This window comes from Scyliorhinus torazame, chromosome 11 (genome assembly GCF_047496885.1).
Source record: "Scyliorhinus torazame isolate Kashiwa2021f chromosome 11, sScyTor2.1, whole genome shotgun sequence".
NCBI classification, from domain to species: domain Eukaryota; kingdom Metazoa; phylum Chordata; class Chondrichthyes; order Carcharhiniformes; family Scyliorhinidae; genus Scyliorhinus; species Scyliorhinus torazame.
This window is the reverse complement of record NC_092717.1, coordinates 15,850,505-15,868,719: the sequence shown is the minus strand read 5'-3', so window position 1 is coordinate 15,868,719 and position 18,215 is coordinate 15,850,505. Positions and strand designations below refer to the sequence as shown.

The window sequence follows — 18,215 nt, the reverse complement described above, 5'->3', positions numbered from 1 at the left end:
AGAAAAAGAACAAATATTCTACAGCTGTAAATATATTGACAAATTTAAAGAGGCAGTTTCCATTAAAAATGTGGATATAGGATTTAAAACACTGTCAAATCAACTTTTCCCAGTAAGATAAACATAACAGGAAACAAGATTTTGTCAGCTAAAAGATTTTTAATATAGTATAGGTAAATTTAGAATCATAATAACTTCACCACAAGTTTTTTTAGAGATCAAAATCAGAAAGAGTTGCAAGCTTTATTGTACAGTTGTAATCAAAATTGTTTAATGTCTTAGTTTTGGACATAAGGACATATGCATTATACACCAATTGCAGATCTCAAAGGCTCATCCAATATAGAAGCTGCAGCTAGAAGCTACAGCAACTGTTAGAGGAGGAATTTGGGAGAAATGAAAGTATCTGTCCCATCTCCAATCCCCCCCCCCTCCCAAATCGTGTTTCTATCGTAAGAAGTGCTTTTCTGTGTTCCTTGAAATAATGTAAAACATTAGCAGTTCCTATTCTTCCCACTTTGGCCAAACCCAATTCAACCAAGTGATTACTTTTGTAATGTAATGATTTGATATCAATAAAAGACCAATTGAAAGTTTAAGCTTCTTTCTGACTCACCTGAACTGTACACATGCAGGTTGCATCCGCATATTGGATGGTTAAAGTAACAGAATACCATAACATTTTAAGAATCAAGAGGCTTAATTTCATGAACTAGTTAACTTTTTCCAAATGTACTCTACTGTACTCAATTTGAAAGCAATGAGGCTAGACAGCCAATCAATTAAGCTGCTTTAGCTAAAAGCAATCTACAGCTATGATTTTGTAATAGTGCAAACATTAAACATTCTTTGAGGTTTTGTTCAAGGACATTAAAGTAGTAGCGATTCTGAATTTGAGAGATTGGTCGTTTCACTGACGAAAAGTCACATTTGCACAACAGTGGCCAGGTTCAAAATTTTTTATGTTGTTTTACTTGGTCCAGCAATACTGTCAAGCTTTCAGTCTTAAAGACCACAGTGACTGTCTGGTTCAAAAAATAAACCACACTAAACATATACAAGGATATAATTTTTTGCATACCAGAATATTATGTGGCACGATAATTTGGTGGCGAGCTGCCATGAGCACGAAAGATCACTCTTAAATGTACTCAACAGAAAATTATCCAATGATATTTACTTCATCAGTATCGCTCTTCTTCAAAACTAACTACCATCCTAATCTTACTTTTGAATCAGCCAAATCTGGTGGAAGAGGAACTCGAATTAAGACTCAGGTGACATTTTGCACAGTAGAAATATAAATGAGAGACTAGACTGATTTAATAAGTAAGAATAGATAGAATAACACCAAGTAGAAATATAAGGGAAACTTAGCTTGCATACTTACAAGTTCTAAAGTAAGGTATAAAAGCAAGGCAGGAGTTTTGTGTGGTCCTCAAAACAAATTACAGTATGACCAGATTTTTTTTTAAAGTTTTGAATTTCTGGAAGTTACTTCTTCAAAAATAAAATCTCTATTCCCATCTTAACTGCTGGTGATTTGATTTTTTTTTCGAGTATTCACACAACATCCATTCATCAAATTCTGTCCTCCACTGCAAGCTTTCATCAGCTGATCAAGAAATAATTCACATGATACTAATACAGAAGTGGTGTCTTATATCGTCATCCTTCACTTCTGGCCCATCTGTTATCGCCTACAATTGAGATCATCTAGGCCATTATATGAGCTTTGTGTGGGAACAACAGCAGTCTCTAACAGCTAAATAATACAGTAGAAAAAGAATACCAGACACCAAAAATAATGACGACACTTTGTATTGTACAAAAGGCAAAACACAAGCTTCCTCCTACTTCAATCAAAATAGGCACATATTTTAGGAGGACAGGGAAGAGATTAAACTAATCTAAAATATAATTATGCATTACTTCTACTTGGAATAGTTAACTTTCTTCATATTATAGGAAAGCACATTACAAAACCATACTTGACACACTGCAAGCCCAAAGTAAGGTTGCAGAGTGAACCTAATAATATTAGCAGAAAGCATCAGTTTAGAGAGTGCCAAGAACTCCTAGTATCAGGTATGACTGAACCCTGGAAGTTAGGATTCAACTGTTCTTTATCGTGTAAGTTATAATGCATCAGTTATAGACTGTTCTCGCTGCAAAAAGGTGAAGTAATTAGAAGTGGAATAAATTCATTCAACCAAATGCAACTGCCTTTATAAACCCCATACAAAGTGAGGGAAATTGTCCAGCTGTCCAAATAATTTATGCTGACATTCATAGAATTCCTACTGTGCAGAATGAGGCCATACGGCCCATCGGGTCTGCACCAACCCTCTGAAAGAGTACTTACTCTACCTAGGCCCACTTACCCACCCCCGGAAGCTAACCTACACATCTTTGGACACTAAGGGACAAATTAGCATGGCCAATCCAACAAACCAGCACATCTTTGGACTGTGGGAGGAAACTGGAGCACCTAGAGGAAACCAACACAGACACAGGGAGAACGTGCAAAGCGACACAGTTACCCAAGATGAGAATCGAACCCACGCCCCTGGAGCTATGAGGCAGCCAATGTGCTGCCCCCTCATTCTACCTACTGCACATCATGTTGCCCATCTACTCTGCAGGGTGCCATCCGACATTCAATGTTTGTCAAGCATGACTGCCAATTTAGTTTCAAGACAAGAATGCACTTAGTGGGTCAAGACATGCCCAGACCAGCATACACAGAAAAATGCACGAGGTTTGGTTTCAGTTTGTTAGCTGATCTCAGCACAGATATAAAGGTGTGCCAACTGGCCTCCCTAGTTAGGAAAGATTTGAGTTAAATTATGATTCTCTGGTACCTAATTGCCAGCTGAATTAAGCTGGTAAGGGATAGGATACAGAACATAATTTTTACCTATATCTCCACAAATACTTTTAAAATTTGGTGAGCAAAACAATCAACAATCTATCTCCCGTCCTCTTAAATAAAGCACATAGGAGCCTCATACCAACACAGTCATCGAGGAATGCAACATACATATTGCACAGAAGTAATTTGCAATCATTTTCTATAGCAGTACTATGTCAAAAAACCCCGATTTCGCTCACGGCTGGGATTCTCCGGTCCTGCTGAAAGCGAATGGAGTTTTGGCTGGGACGCCAAATTATTCGTTCGCGGCATTGGACGGGATCGGAGAATCCTGGCCATATTGTACACCTGCGTGTGTATGTACAAAACTAAAGTGTGCATATGTGTAGGTTCATCTGAAATCAGGTTCAGTTAGATACCACTGGTGAAACACTGACATTTACATTTATCCGTGAAGAATAATCACTTGATCAAGGTAGCCTGAGGCTGGGACACCCCAGCAGGAGTCAGAGCTTTCATAACAGAAGAAACAAAAATAGAAGGGAAAAATACTGTCTTACATGCTGGGACCCAAGACATACACAAAAGAATCTTAAAGAATTATGGAGCTCCTCAACCAGCACTTTCTTGCAAGATATGGGCAATGTTCCTCTGGGCTTTGGCATTGAATGTATCTGCGTTAATCTAAGGATTACAGAACTGATGTCAAATGTGATCACATAGATTGCGCACGTGCACACATAAATAATCGCTTCGAGACTTATTTGCACCTCTGTAACATCACGTCACCGTTACTTCCTTGGCCAACCTGCCACTGAATCCCTCATCCATGCCTTTTGTTATTTTCAGAGATGAACATCAAAACGTTCTCCTGGTCTGGCAGCTGTGGTGAGATGCATCACTTATATATACACACAAGGGGTTAATGTAAATACACTACAACTAAGTAACCACTAGAGGGAGCACCAGAGATGTCATGACATGCAGACATACAGCCAATGGGTCATTACAACAGGACACCCAGAGGTGGCATTACCACAAGGGGGCATTTCACACCCCATATAAAAGGACAGGGCACACATGCTCTGCCTCTTTCCACAGACAGACATCTAGAAAGTACATGAGGGTTGATCAACAGCATCATACCCAGCACGTGGCTTAGAGCAGGCTGGTAAAGATAGACTGAGTTACTACAGTTCGATTAGCAGAGTGTCGAGCTCATTTAATAACTGTGTTAATAGTTCAATAAACACGTTGAACTCATTTCATAGTCTGGAGCTTCCTTTGTCAAAGCATACATCAAGGATGCAGCTTATGCTACACGAAGCAGCATAACACAACATGATACCAGGAGTGCCTGTTGCATCTATTTAGTTCAACTCAGCAAGATCTGTGACAACCAGCAACCAAACCCAGGCACGATGATCGAGATTCCAGTTCCTAATCCACTCAGGTACCATGGCAATCTCAGTGCCAACTGGCGTTCATTCAAGCAAAAATTTCAACTTTACATGGAAGCATCCGACCTACATGGCGTGGCCGATGCTGAGACGATTGCTCTTCTACTCACCATTGCGGGTGAACATGCAACAGAGATCTTCCGCTCCTTTAAATACTCCAAAGGGCATGACAGAACATGATTCCAGACAGTACTGGACAAATTTGAAAGCTACTGCAAGGTAAACACAAAAGAAGTCGGTAAAACTGGCGCCAATACTCACCACGAGGCAGAGGTAGGGTTGCAACAGAAGCAAACGGCAATTCTGATTGGCAGCCAATTTGCGCGTATCCAGCCGGCCCAGTCCGCACATGCGCAGTTCCCGGAAAGACACGAACCGGCAAAACAGTGTTTTGCGCATGTGCAAGAAGCCGCACATGCGCAGTTGCGAAAAGACCGCACGGTAAAGGAAAAGCGATTTGCGCATGCGCAATCCATTCCTACGCTTTACGTCACAAGCGTCATGACGTCAGAGGCCCCGGACTACGCCCACTTAAAAGGGAAATGTTCCAAAATTAAGAGTTCTAAAGCCGCAAAACACCATTCTTTCACCTCGAAAGACAGAACAATGCCTGAACTTCTACCAGTAGTTGAAATCAACCTCCGCAGAACCCTGCAATAAGCAGTTAGCAACGCCCAAAGAGATGATTTGGTCCTTGAAGACTACTACTCAGACGATGATTTCTTCCTTGGACACAGAGAGCGCAATGACAATACCGAAACACAAGAAGACAATTGGTTTATCAAAGAATACTACTCAGATATGGCGGAGTTATTCGGATATAATGATTATATGTACCTGTCAGGCAGGGAGGAAGTGGTCGAGCGAGGGAACCGTGGTTTACTAAAGTAGTTGAGTCACTTGTCAAGAGGAAGAAGGAGGCTCATGTAAAGATGAGACGTGGAGGTTCAGTTAGGGCGCTCGAGAGTTACAAGTTAGTTAGAAAGGACCTAAATAGAGAGCTAAGAAGAGCCAGGAGGTACGATCAAGGATAACCCGAAAGCTTTCTATAGGTATGTCAGGAATAAAAGAATGACTAGGGTAAGAGTAGGGCCAGTCAAGGACAGGCGTGGGAAGTTGTGCGTGAAGTCCGAGGAGATAGGAGAGGTGCTAAATGAATATTTTACGTCAGTATTCACACAGGAAAAAGACAATGTTGTCGAGGAGAATACTGAGATACAGGCTACTAGACTAGAAGGGTTTGAGGTTCATAAGGAGGAGGTGTTAGCAATTCTGGAAAGTGTGAAAATAGATAAGTCCCCTGGGCCGGATGGGATTTATCCTAGGATTCTCTGGGAAGCTAGGGAGGAGATTGCGGAGTCTTTGGCTTTGATCTTTATGTCGTCATTGTCTACAGGAATAGTGCCAGAAGACTGGAGGATAGCAAATGTTGTCCCCTTGTTCAAGAAGGGGAGTAGAGACAACCCCGGTAACTATAGACCAGTGAGCCTTACTTCTGTTGTGGGCAAAATCTTGGAAAGGTTTAGAAGAGATAGGATGTATAATCATCTGGAAAGGAATAATTTGATTTGAGATAGTTAACATGGTTTTGTGAAGGGTAGGTCGTGCCTCACAAACCTTATTGAGTTCTTTGAGAAGGTGACCAAACAGGTGGACGAGGGTAAAGCAGTTGATGTGGTGTATATGGATTTCAGTAAAGCGTTTGATAAGGTTCCCCACGGTAGGCTATTGCAGAAAATATGGAGGCATGGGATTCAGGGTGATTTAGCAGTTTGGATCAGAAATTGGCTAGCTGGAAGAAGACAAAGGGTGGTAGTTGATGGGAAATGTTCAATGGGAAATGTTCAGACTGGAGTCCAGTTACTAGTGGTGTACCACAAGGATCTGTTTTGGGGCCACTGCTATTTGTCATTTTTATAAATGACCTGAAGGAGGGCGTAGAAGGATCGGTGAGTAAATTTGCAGATGATACTAAAGTCGGTGGAGTTGTGGACAGTGCGGAAGGATGTTGCAGATTACAGAGGGACATTGATAAGCTGCAGAGCTGGGCTGAGAGGTGACAAATGGAGTTTAATGCAGAAAAGTGTGAGGTGATTCATTTTGGAAGGAGTAACAGGAATACAGAGTACTGGGCTAATGGTAAGATTCTTGGTAGTGTCGATGAGCAGAGAGATCTAGGTGTCGATGTACATAGATCCCTGAAAGTTGCCACCCAGGTTGAGAGGGTTGTTAAGAAGGCGTATGGTGTGATAGCTTTTATTGGTAGAGGGATTGAGTTTCGGAGCCATGAGGTCATAGTGCAACTGTACAAAACTCTGGTGCGGCCGCATTTAGAGTATTGCGTGCAATTCTGGTCGCCGCATTATAGGAAGGATGTGGAAGCATTGGAAAGGGTGCAGAGGAGATTTACCAGGATGTTGCCTGGTATGGAGGGAAGATCTTATGAGGAAAGGCTGAGGGACTCGAGGCTGTTTTCGTTAGAGAGGTGGTTAAGAGGTGACTTAATTGAGGCATACAAGATGATCAGAGGATTTGATAGGGTGGACAGTGAGAGCCTTTTTCCTCGGATGGTGATGGCTAGCACGAGGGGACATAGCTTTAAATTGAGGAGAGATAGATATTGGACAGATGTCAGAGGTAGGTTCTTTACTCAGAGTAGTAAGGGTGTGGACTGCCCTGCCTGCAACAGTAGTGGACTCGCCAACATTAAGGGCAATTAAATGGTCATTGGATAAACATATGGATGATGAGGAAATAGTGTAGATGGGCTTTAGATTGGTTTCACAGGTCGGCGCAACATCGAGGACCTAAGGGCCTGTACTGCGCTGTAATGTTCTATGTTCTATGCAAGCATCAGCGTCATGGTTGAAAAGCTCAAAACGACTCTACTCATGGTAGATGAATTCAATACCATGATGCCAATGCAGATAGTCAATGCACTGGATGACAGCAACCTGTCAAATGCCCACAAAGAAGACGAAGCCCACAGAGAGCGGCCTGATGACATACGAAAAGTGGTCCACACACCACAAACAGTCCCCGACTCCACACAGAGAGCGATGAAAGACTCCACAGCGAGACCACTGCATGACTCCACACAGAAAGCGATGAAAGACCACAGCGAGACCACTGCACGACTCCGTTGAGAGTGCACAGATCGACTACACAGCGAGACCACTGCACAACTCCACACAGGGAACGATGCCAGACTCCACAGAGAGCGATACAAGCCTCCACAGCGAGCTCGTTGACAGACTCCACAATGAAAGCAACTCAAGACTCCAAAGCGCAGTCCATGCATGAACAAGACCATGAAGGTCTATCCACCTTATCTGAGCAACCAGCAGCAGATGATGCAAGGCTGCCACACTCACGTGAACAACAGAAAGACTATGACAGTCTACCCAGATTACTTGAGCCACAAGAAGACTCTGACAGTCTACCCAGCTCATCTAACCAACAAGACATTGCAGGTCCACCCACTGTATGCGAGACAAATGACGAAGGCATCACAATTCCCATACAAGATGTGCAACATCACAGCGAGACTGACAGATCTCAGCTCGTATGCACAGAGGCACTCGACAATCCAAGTGAAACTACTCGTGAGTCCAGTGCGACCACGTCAATTGAAACCTCATCCACTCGAGCATCTCCACAAAAAAATTAAAATCTTGAACATTTTGACTCCAGACGCGAAGCATCAAGAAACCAAAGATGATTCAAATGAACCTGAAATGACTCCGACAGAGGACCATTAAGAAACCAAAGATGATTAAGGTGAACCAGAACGACTCCAGACAGGGAGCATCAAAAAGCCAAAGATGATTCAAGTGAACCGGACATGACTCCAGACGGGGAGCACCGAGGAATCAAAGAAGAAACGCTCAATGAAACAGCAGATGCCACAATGGACACTGACACAAGTAACTTTGTGAAGGACTCAAATTCTCCACTTGGAATGGTCATTGAGCGCAACATAAAGAACAAAGGCAACAACCAGAAGCGCACCAAAGACACCAATGTCATCAACAAGCACGACAAAACCAACAACACTGGAACAACAACTGGTACAACATGGTACAACTCTGCAAATGCAGGACACTGTGACAGCACAGCTCAAGACAATGGCAAGTGTGCAGACATACCATGGTATGATAACGCACCTTACAAATTCAGGTTTGCTACACTACAAACAAGCAGACCAGCTTTCAAGGCAGCTGACATACGGCATCAATACCGCAAACACAGACACCAGTTCAGGTCAGACAGGAAAGACGACATCAAAAAAGAGAGTCCAAATCAGCCAACGAAGTGATTTGACCATTTGAACACCTCCTGATGACTTCTTGGTTCCTTAAGCACAGGGACACCTACGGCGTTCACAAGGAAATGACAACATCAACATCGACGCTTCAATACCAAAAACAAGAAAGCCACTCGACCATATAAATTCATGAACTTTGGACTCAAATATTATTTGGTATTGTATAATCATCACTGTCATCATGACTTGTGCATGGCATCCCTTATCTACCTATTTTGTTCAATTTTCTTTAACCAAGTACAGAAAATAAGTAACACGGAAAAAGGGGGGTGATGTGGGGATATGCTTCACTGTATATACATAAGGAGTTAATGTAAATACACTACAACTAAGTAACCACTAGAGGGAGCACCAGAGATGTCATGACATGCAGACCTACAGCCAATGGGTCATTACAACAGGACACAACCAATGGGTAATCGGGACACCCAGAGGTGGCATTACCACAAGGGGGCACGCCATATAAAAAGGACAGGGCACACGTGCTCTGCCACTTTCCAGACAGACATCTAGAGAGTACATCAGGGTTGATCACCAGCATCACACCCAGCACATAGCTTCGAGCAGGCTGGCAAAGATAGACTGAGTTACTACAGCTAGATTAACAGAGTATCAAACTCATTTAAGAACTGTGTTAATAGTTCAATAAACACATTGAACTCATTTCATAGTCTGGAGCTTCCTTTGTCAAAGTATACATCAAGGAAGCAGCTTATGCTACACAAAACAGCATAACACAACAGCAGCCAATCCATTTTCTGTGAGCTTCAGCTAATCCCAAACTCTGCTACCAGTATACTAGCCCACACCAGAACCCTTTAGTGGATCGAGGTCATCAAGATCTCCAATGTAAAATTTGCATTCTTGCATCTATATCATCTCATGGTCCCATCTTTACCTCCTCCAGTTGTGCAACTCCAAAAAGCACCCCCACCTGCCAAGTGAAACTCTGTTCCTCTAACTCCAACCCTTTCAACATCTCCCACCTTCCGCTATCTGTGCCCCATTATCCCAAATTCTCATCAGAAAGTGCACATCTCCGCCTCCCTCTCCTCTGAGACCGATTTTGTGGCCATCTCTCCCCAGTGTGGTAGGGAAGAGGAAGGTCTATAATTTTTCTAGTCAACTGGTTTTAAGCTAGAATCGCAAAGTAAAACTAGACTCCTGCTCCTGTCAGTGATAGCTACATCACAGGACAGGGTACCGACAGCCAAGTTATGAATGAGTTGCAGCCTTCTGAAGTTGGAGGATTGGTGGGAGGCCATAACACTCATGAAATAGATGGATGAGCAATCCCGGTTGGAAGTGCACGTGAAGACAAGTTTGAGCCTGATCCATGTTTCACTAAATGCTGTTGCATCACAACAACTTGCAAATGAAGTGTGCAAACCCAACTGAAAGCCAAATACAATGCATAGGCATGTATATCAATTAAGATTTCAGATACTCATGGAGCCAAGAGCACAGCACAGTAACTGCTGCAAATAGTTGCTGTTTTACAGTGGTGGGACTTTGATTTATGCTGTTTTATGGGGAGACAGGAGAGGGAGGGAGGGTGGAATAGAATGATCCTCGGATGAAAAGAAGATTGTTTCGTACAATGCAACCTTAACATGAACAAAAATTAGCCAATGCTATGCTTTATTATAAGGGGAATCGAACATAAAAAGATGCCATGCTTCAGCTATTGGTGCGATTTTGGTCTCCTTATTTAAGTAGGATACAAATGGTTTGGAGGAGGTGGTCTAGTGGCGAGTTACTAGATTGATACCTGGAATGAGCGAGTTGTCTTACGAGGAAAGGTTGGACAAACTAAACTAATTTCTACTGGAATTTCAAACAGTGGGGGGGGCGACTTGATTGAAGTATGTAAGACCCTAAACAGTCCTGACAAGATGGACGTGGAAACAATGTTCCCTCTTGTGGGTGAGTTCAGAACTAAGGGGCGCTGTTAGTGCTGTTGTCACCCTTTTAGAACAAAGGTGAGAGAGAAATTCTCTCTCTCTCAGGGGGTTGCGACTTTGGAACTCTCTGCCTCAGAAAGCAGTGGCGGTATGGTCATTGAATATTTTTAAGGCAGAGAGATAGATTCTGGTTAGGCAAGGGAATCAAAGCTTATTGGGGGGTATGGAGGCACTGTGGTTAGCACTGCTGCGTCACAGTGCTTAGGACCCAGGCTCAATTCCGGCCTTGGGTGACTGTGTGGTGTTTTCACTTTCTTCCCGTGTCTGCTTGGCTTCCTCCAGGTGCTCCGGTTTCCTCCCACAGTCCAAAGATGTGCAGGTTAGGTGGATTGGCCATGTAAAATTGCCCGTTAGTGTCCAGGGATGTGCAGGTTAGGTGGGGTTGCGGTGGTAGGGCAGGGGAGTGGGCATAGGTTGGGTGCTCTTTCAGAGGGTTGGTGCAGGCCCGATGGGCCGAATGGGATCCATCTGTACTGTGGGAATTCTACAATATAAATTGGAATGCGGACTTCGAAACACAAACAGATCAGCAATGATCCTATTAAATAGCAGAGCTGGCTCGAGGGGCTGAATGGTCTACTTCTGCTCCTAATTCGTATGTTCATTACACTTCATTTATAATACTGTCAGTAACCATTTTAGTTCAAGTCAATTTTCTACTAAAACAAGAATGTGAAAGGATGTTTCTACAAATCATATCCAAATTACCATTTATCGTAACCTTTTAAAAAAGTACCAATAATCATGGCTACTTTTCATTAAATTGTGTCCTTAATCATAACATGAGCTCCATGACAAATAAAATGATTCAGCTCAATGGCAATAATTAAATGTAAATGCCACTGTTCACCACTGTATAGATTTTTTTTTTAAATTATAAATCATGTCAACCCCAATCATTGCAAATTACAGTGACCTCAGATTCAAGTAATAAATTCAGCTGATCACACAGGATGAAGAAAACGTCCTGGACTAGGCTTGGTGCCAGAAAATGCCCTGCCCTAGAAATGACTGTGAAACCACAAGAAACCTAACCTCGGCGCCGGAGTCCTCAACATAACAGCGATCTTCAATGAGTTGTTGAAATTTTAATTCTCTGATCACATTAAGTGGCTTGGGACGACAACAAAATCTGAACTATCATCTTTGGTGCTATCATCTCGTCTTTAAGAAAAGCTCTAAAAGTTTATCGATTTATTCATTCAGGGTGTCACAAATGGATCTGGCTGCAAATGATGGCACTGACAGCTGATGTCAACATAAACACCCACAATCTATTTTCTCAGACAGATGTAAAAAATCAGGGATGATTGACAGGTACGAGCACCATGTTTCTCCATCCATTATTGAATTGCCATGCGATACAGAGATACCTCTCATTTGTACTTGCATTAAGAATGCAACCACTCTCCTTTAAGATACATCACTCGGAACTTAAGCAACTTCAAAAGATTTGTTACTGGCACATTTGAACTCTGGACTCCTCCATGCAAAGTAAGTTAATCTTCCATCCTCATAACTAGATATTAACCACACATGTATTGGCAGAAAAGGGCAAAGCAAGACGAACTTTGGATGCAACTTTTGTCAACTTTTAAACAATGTATTACATAAAATTCTAACATTGGGAACATTGCAACTACCTGTGGCACACACATTCACGCTGTTTTGACATTAGCCCAGTAGGTGGCATTATATATACATGAATCGTTTCAACTGCACTTTCACAGAAGCTGTTCCAGTAACATGGTTTTTAATTTAATTAAGTACTCCAGTACATGTTATTTTTTTGTTCAAACATTAGGCAACTAACAAAGCTGAAATGGATAGAAAACATTTATTCCAGGAAATAATCTAAGCTATTCAGCTCCGAGCTTCAAACAGTGCAATTCTTTGTTTGAACAATACTGTTAATATGGACGGATAAAGTAGGAATGAATGATTTCCGCCACGGATCCATAACTGAGCAGTCCATTAACTGAAACCCAGGTTTAGCTGGGACTGCTGTGTTCTTCAATTCATTAATTAGGGATTTGTGTGTTTAAATTGCTAGTTCCTTCGGAACAAACTTGTTTTAAATAATTGCGCACACTCAGGACATTTCAAAACACTGTGATATTAACTTATTAACCATGGAGTTAGCCAAATTTTTCAAAATAAAAGTATCAACCTTATAACATTCTCCATCAGTCAGAGAACTGTGGTACCATGATCAGTACACCTCAAATATTTGTAATCTTCAATTATATTCATTGCAATACTATTGAGACAACTTCCAGATCGGCAAGTGACAAAAAAAATCTAAATTGCCATCAGAGCAGATCCATGGCACTGCAAAACATTTATGTTCAGTACAGAATTATGAGCTGATATGCTTTTACTGATTCCATACGTTGGTCACCCGGCTCTGCAAACTTCATTATTCATTAGCAATGCAAATTTTGAATGAAGTGTTGAAAATTGAAAAATGTTTCCAAGTACAATAAAATGGGGCTTAGGGTTTAAGTAATTACTATGAAGCACTAAGCTCAGTCTGAGGGTTTGAGACAACATCTTAATCCTTCAAATGCAGCTCAATTCCACCTAAAACTATAATTCTGCATGCAATAAACAGATACTAGTTACATTAGGCAAATTTTATTTGTCTCAAGCTAACAACTTCACTTTGCAAATTGTAATCAGCACCAATTTTAAAGTGGGCTCAGTTTACATTTTAATTTCTGCAATTTAGATCATATTTCTCAATAGTTCATAAAAGTAGATATCTTCTCCTTTGCTAATGATATTATCTTACAGCCAAAAATGGCTAAATGCTCACATTTCCATTTCTTAAGTGGCTCCAATTCAATCGCCGTAACTGAATGCAAGCCTATTAACTTTTTACTCTCCATTTAGAAACTCAGTATTCATTGATGCTACATTTCAGATATATACAATGGCTTCATAACTTCATCTTATAATTAACATTGTTTGCTGATGTTACCCGGGAAAAAAACCTGAATGCATGAAGACGTTTAATTTGCAAGTTACAAATTTAATTGTAGTATTTTATTTAGCTGGTACGCCAGACAAAATACTTCTACAAAATCTTGAATTACTAAATTTACATAGAAACTGTTAATAATGGTTACATTTTTTTCCATCATCAACCACTCTCTCGCAGGACATATTTTCCAACGCAAAAATTAATTACGGGTTTTCACAATTTTTTTGTTGAGTTTACAAATATTTGCAACTGATAAAATTATTTGTTCTTGGACCGTAAAATCTTGGAAACCAGTTAAGAATGCATGTTTACTTTAGTAGCAAAAAATATAAAACCATTTTTTTAGCAAAACCACCAGTTAAATAACTTGATTAAACGGAATAAAGTACAAGGCAAATCAATTAACTACAATAAACCAACACGACTTCAGATATTTTAGGTCTCCTTATATTTCTGTCTACTTACAGCACTTGGTCAATAACTATCTATAACAATTCTCAAAAGTTGCTAACTCATTTCTGATTCAAGAAATTTTCCTAAAATATAGAATGAAACACTAGCAAAATTCTGGCTATATATCAACAGCTGCATATATTAAGCGCATTCAGATTGTAATATCAGGTCACACATAAATGGGCATGTTAATAATTTGCTTGCATTGTGATTCAAATCTTGCTTCCACACTATTTGTGTAGAAAAAAAACCATAAAATATTTCAGAAGTAGCAATAATCTTAAGCAGTTGAAAAATGAAATACTTAAACTGTAGAAATTATCATAAGCATTCATCATGGTTACACCTCGTTCCTTAAAATTTAGCTGGCAAAGCAGTAAGGGTTTAAAAGCTTATGTAATATAAATATTAGCAGAAAATGCTGAAAAACTCCATGGCTGGCAGCATCTGTGGGGAGAGAATCAGAACTAACATCGAGTTCACATGACTTTTCTTCAGAGCTCCAGATATTCGTTACTAGATACTTGTCCTTAAATAGTATTCACTCTGCTATTTTATTGAAGGTTTTGTAGCGACATAATGGCTACTCCTATTTGCAAAATATCGATCGCATTATCACACCGTAGGTCCCTTAATATACCACCCAAAACTGCAGTACAGAGGTCTATTTTAAATTAACACTTACCGAAATGCACAAGACATGATAATTCTGACAAACAGAACAGGATTCCATTTTTTGATTGATATTATTTTCAAGCCTTATGTGGGAACATGTGAATCCCGTCACTTAAGTTTTTGTTTTAAATACAATACTTGGAACACCAGTGAAAGATTCAAGCAATTAATTTAGGTATTGTACTTCCCATTGTACAGCCAATTAATTATTTGGAATTGCAAACTTTAAAAGTTACTGTACAAATATATAAAAAGAGCAGCTGGCGGATGTTTCAAAATGCCAGTTTGACGCCCTCATTTGATAATTATGCGTTAGAAAGATATCACGTTTATTGTTAATAATGACTGCTTTATTGAATAAAATAAACAGATTCTATCCTAAATGATGTTGCTTCTTCACATTTAAAATAGGGGTTGGATAAAATCATTGGTACCCTATTTAAAAGAGTAGCATTTCCATTATAGGAAAAATTGCAGTGCAATTCTAAGACAAAAGCCAATGGACAGATCTCAGGCTTTTTCCAAAACACTGAACATGCATTGCAAAAAAAAGTCAAAACCAAAACAAAAATAAAGCATCCTTCCTTCAGAGCTCGATGAGTTAGCATGCAATCGCCCATAATCCCAAAATTGTGGGAGAACATCCCACTAGTAACAACTAGCTGATAAGGTAGCTAGCTGTGCATATATAGGAGCAGCATGAAGTGCATCAAGATTTTAAAAAATATTTACGAGCATATGGAAAGCATTGCAATAAATACACAAAATGGATTCTTCAGGTAGTGAGTGTGTGTTAAAATTTACTTCTTTTAAGATAACTTCACAATATTCCGGAGTCCGTTTGGTACATACAACGACATAATAGGCGTCAATATATTCACACGCAATATGCCATCCTCATAACAACCAAACAAGCCTTATTAATCAATTAGTGTGTTACTAATTTAGTGTGAAAAGGTTAGTGGTGCACATTAATATACAAATGTTTGTAACTGATATTGTTATAAATGCTCCAGGAGGAGACAAAAGTTACAACATTGAAGAATTCTGATTTGCACTGAAGTGCCAATGATGCCAGGCAAATACATTGGGTGCTACACCAAGTGTAACATTAAATCTGTAGCAGGTAAACATTAAAACATATGCACCAAGTTTCAAACCGTGATCTGCAAGTGACATGTTCAACAAAAAAGATTTGCAAAACATAGTGTCACCAACATAAATTGGGAAGGTATAACCATACCTTTTTAACAGAAAAATATTTGGTGTAGCGTACAATAAAGTGTGTCTGGCATTGTTGACACTTTATTGGAAATAAGAATTCTTCAAAGTTGTAGTTTTTCTCCCTTCCCATCATCTTGACAGCATTCATAACAGCATCAATTACAAACATCTGCAAGTCTGCCATATTAATGTGCACCACTAATAGTAAATAGCACAAAGTGGAAGCTCTACCAATCTGTATTTATGGTTAACAAACTCATAAAAAGAGGTCAAAGCATGGCATCTGTAATTATATCAGGCATTATGTTGAACGATAGAGCTCTCAAATGAGATCAAGACATTTATTTTGAGCAGAGATCGACAATGGTTTTGTACAAACTAGGAATAACCTTAGTTCCTGATCTGAGCAGTGACAAGTGGGGAAGCGCTGATCAAAAACCGCACGCTTACCAGCATGAAGGGTGGGGAGAAATCATGAATGAGAATAGTGGGGTGGTGCTTAGCACCTTCTGATAAAGGTAGATAGCTATCTGTAGGGTGCATTGGAATGTCAAACCAGATGAGTAAAAAGAGTGATATACTTTGCGAAAAGAGGAGGGAATAGAGCAAAGAACAAAACAAAACTACTCACAAAAAGTTTTAAAATGAAACAAGATGTTAAATGTGAAACTAAACATTTCAGATGAAGCGGCACTAACATATGGACTTTAGTAATATAAAGCAGCTGCAGATGATTATATTTTGCAGGATTTCAATTACAAATTCAAGTTTTACGTTGCTCAATACAATTTATTTATGAATCTCCATTCCTGCAAATTGGCTAACGGTAATAATACCAAAGAGCTACGGCATTAAGGTAGAATTTCTGAAATAACAGGCTTCAATGGTCTGGATTTTGCACTCAGAGGCAAAGGAACGGTGCTTGCCATACATTAAGTTGACAGCTGCCCACAAGTGTTTTTTGTCGGCTTTAGCACAGACTTGCTGTCATCTGGCATCTGATTCAGTGCTGCACCCTCGACAGCAGATCTCTGGCATCCATAAACAGGCCAAGCAACAAGGCTCTTCAATCAGATTGAAGATTCCTCAATGAGCCGCAGTTTCTAAACCAGGAAGTATAAATTAGGTTTGACTCATGTACAGAAGGCAAAGTAAAGATTGGGAAAGACAGATGAGATGAATAGATAGGGCTGAGACAAAGTCAAAATATAAAACTATTTTTGAATCTGCAAACCTAAATTCTGAAAGAATGAAGCTCGGTCTGTAAGATTAATTTTTCAGAGCCAGAAGGGCTATTTTTGACATCAATTATGACTTACCGTGCCATTGAAAATACATTTACTCCTGAATTCACCGGTCCTACATTTTACCCATTAAACATGCCAGAAAAATATCACAATTTCATGACTCTTGATTTCAATGTCGCGCCAGTTTCTTTTATAGTGCAGCCTGCAGAGTAACTCAGACGGCACCCTCTGGATTTCCACGCTTAATTGCGTGTATGCTTCTTCCGAAAGTCGCGGTCTGATTTACTCCATAGGAACGACGCGTGCTGCCATCCTCACCGTTATATTCGTTGCAAAATCGGGGTAGCGTGTCTAACTTAATCTTGTATATAACGGAAGAACTTTACAGATTAGGGGCGTCATTCTCCGACCCCCCAGAGGGTCGGAGAATGGCCGTTGGCCGCCGTGAATCCCGCCCCCGCCAGTTGCCGAAGTCTCCGAAGGGAGAAAAGCCGGCGGGGCGTGAATGTCGCCGCTGCCGCGGAGAATGTCACGGGTCTGCGCAAAGCAGCCGATTTTCGGCCTGCCGATATTCTCCCTTCCGGATGGGCCGAAGTCCCGTCGACGTGATGACCGTTCACGTCGACGTAAATTAAACCTCCTTTTCATCGGTGTGACCCGGTGCTCCAGGCTCACGCCGACCAGCGTGGAGGTGAGTGACGGCCTGGGGGGTTGGCTCTGGGCAGGCAATGGCGTGGCAGCAGTCTGAATGCGTGAGGAGAGGTGTGTCTCGGGTTGTGTGTGTGTGCGCGCGGCGGGGGGGGGGGGGGGGGGGGGGGGTTAGAGTAGACTGGGCTCCGGGGGAGTGCCGGGAGGGGGTCCGGGCCGGGGTGGAGGTTGGGGGGGGGGGGGGGGGGGGTCCGTGCCGGGGTGGAGGGGTCCGTGCTGGGGTGGAGGTTGGGGGGGGGGGGGGGTCCGTGCTGGGGTGGAGGTTGGGGGGGGGGGTCCGTGCCGTGCCGGGGTGG

At 41.2% G+C, this 18,215-nt stretch overlaps 1 protein-coding gene and 1 long non-coding RNA gene across 2 annotated transcripts in view; one reads left to right on the top strand and one right to left on the bottom strand.

Annotated features, from left to right (window-relative positions):
- atp9b (ATPase phospholipid transporting 9B) overlaps window positions 1-18,215 on the bottom strand; it is a 412,539-nt gene that overhangs the window by 219,069 nt on the left and 175,255 nt on the right. The window lies entirely within an intron of this gene.
- LOC140385136 (uncharacterized) overlaps window positions 11,674-18,215 on the top strand; it is a 67,040-nt gene continuing 60,498 nt past the window's right edge. Inside the window, exon 1 of the long non-coding RNA XR_011933298.1 lies at window positions 11,674-12,120. This is a non-coding gene — a long non-coding RNA (uncharacterized lncRNA). The remainder of the gene's footprint in view (window positions 12,121-18,215) is intronic.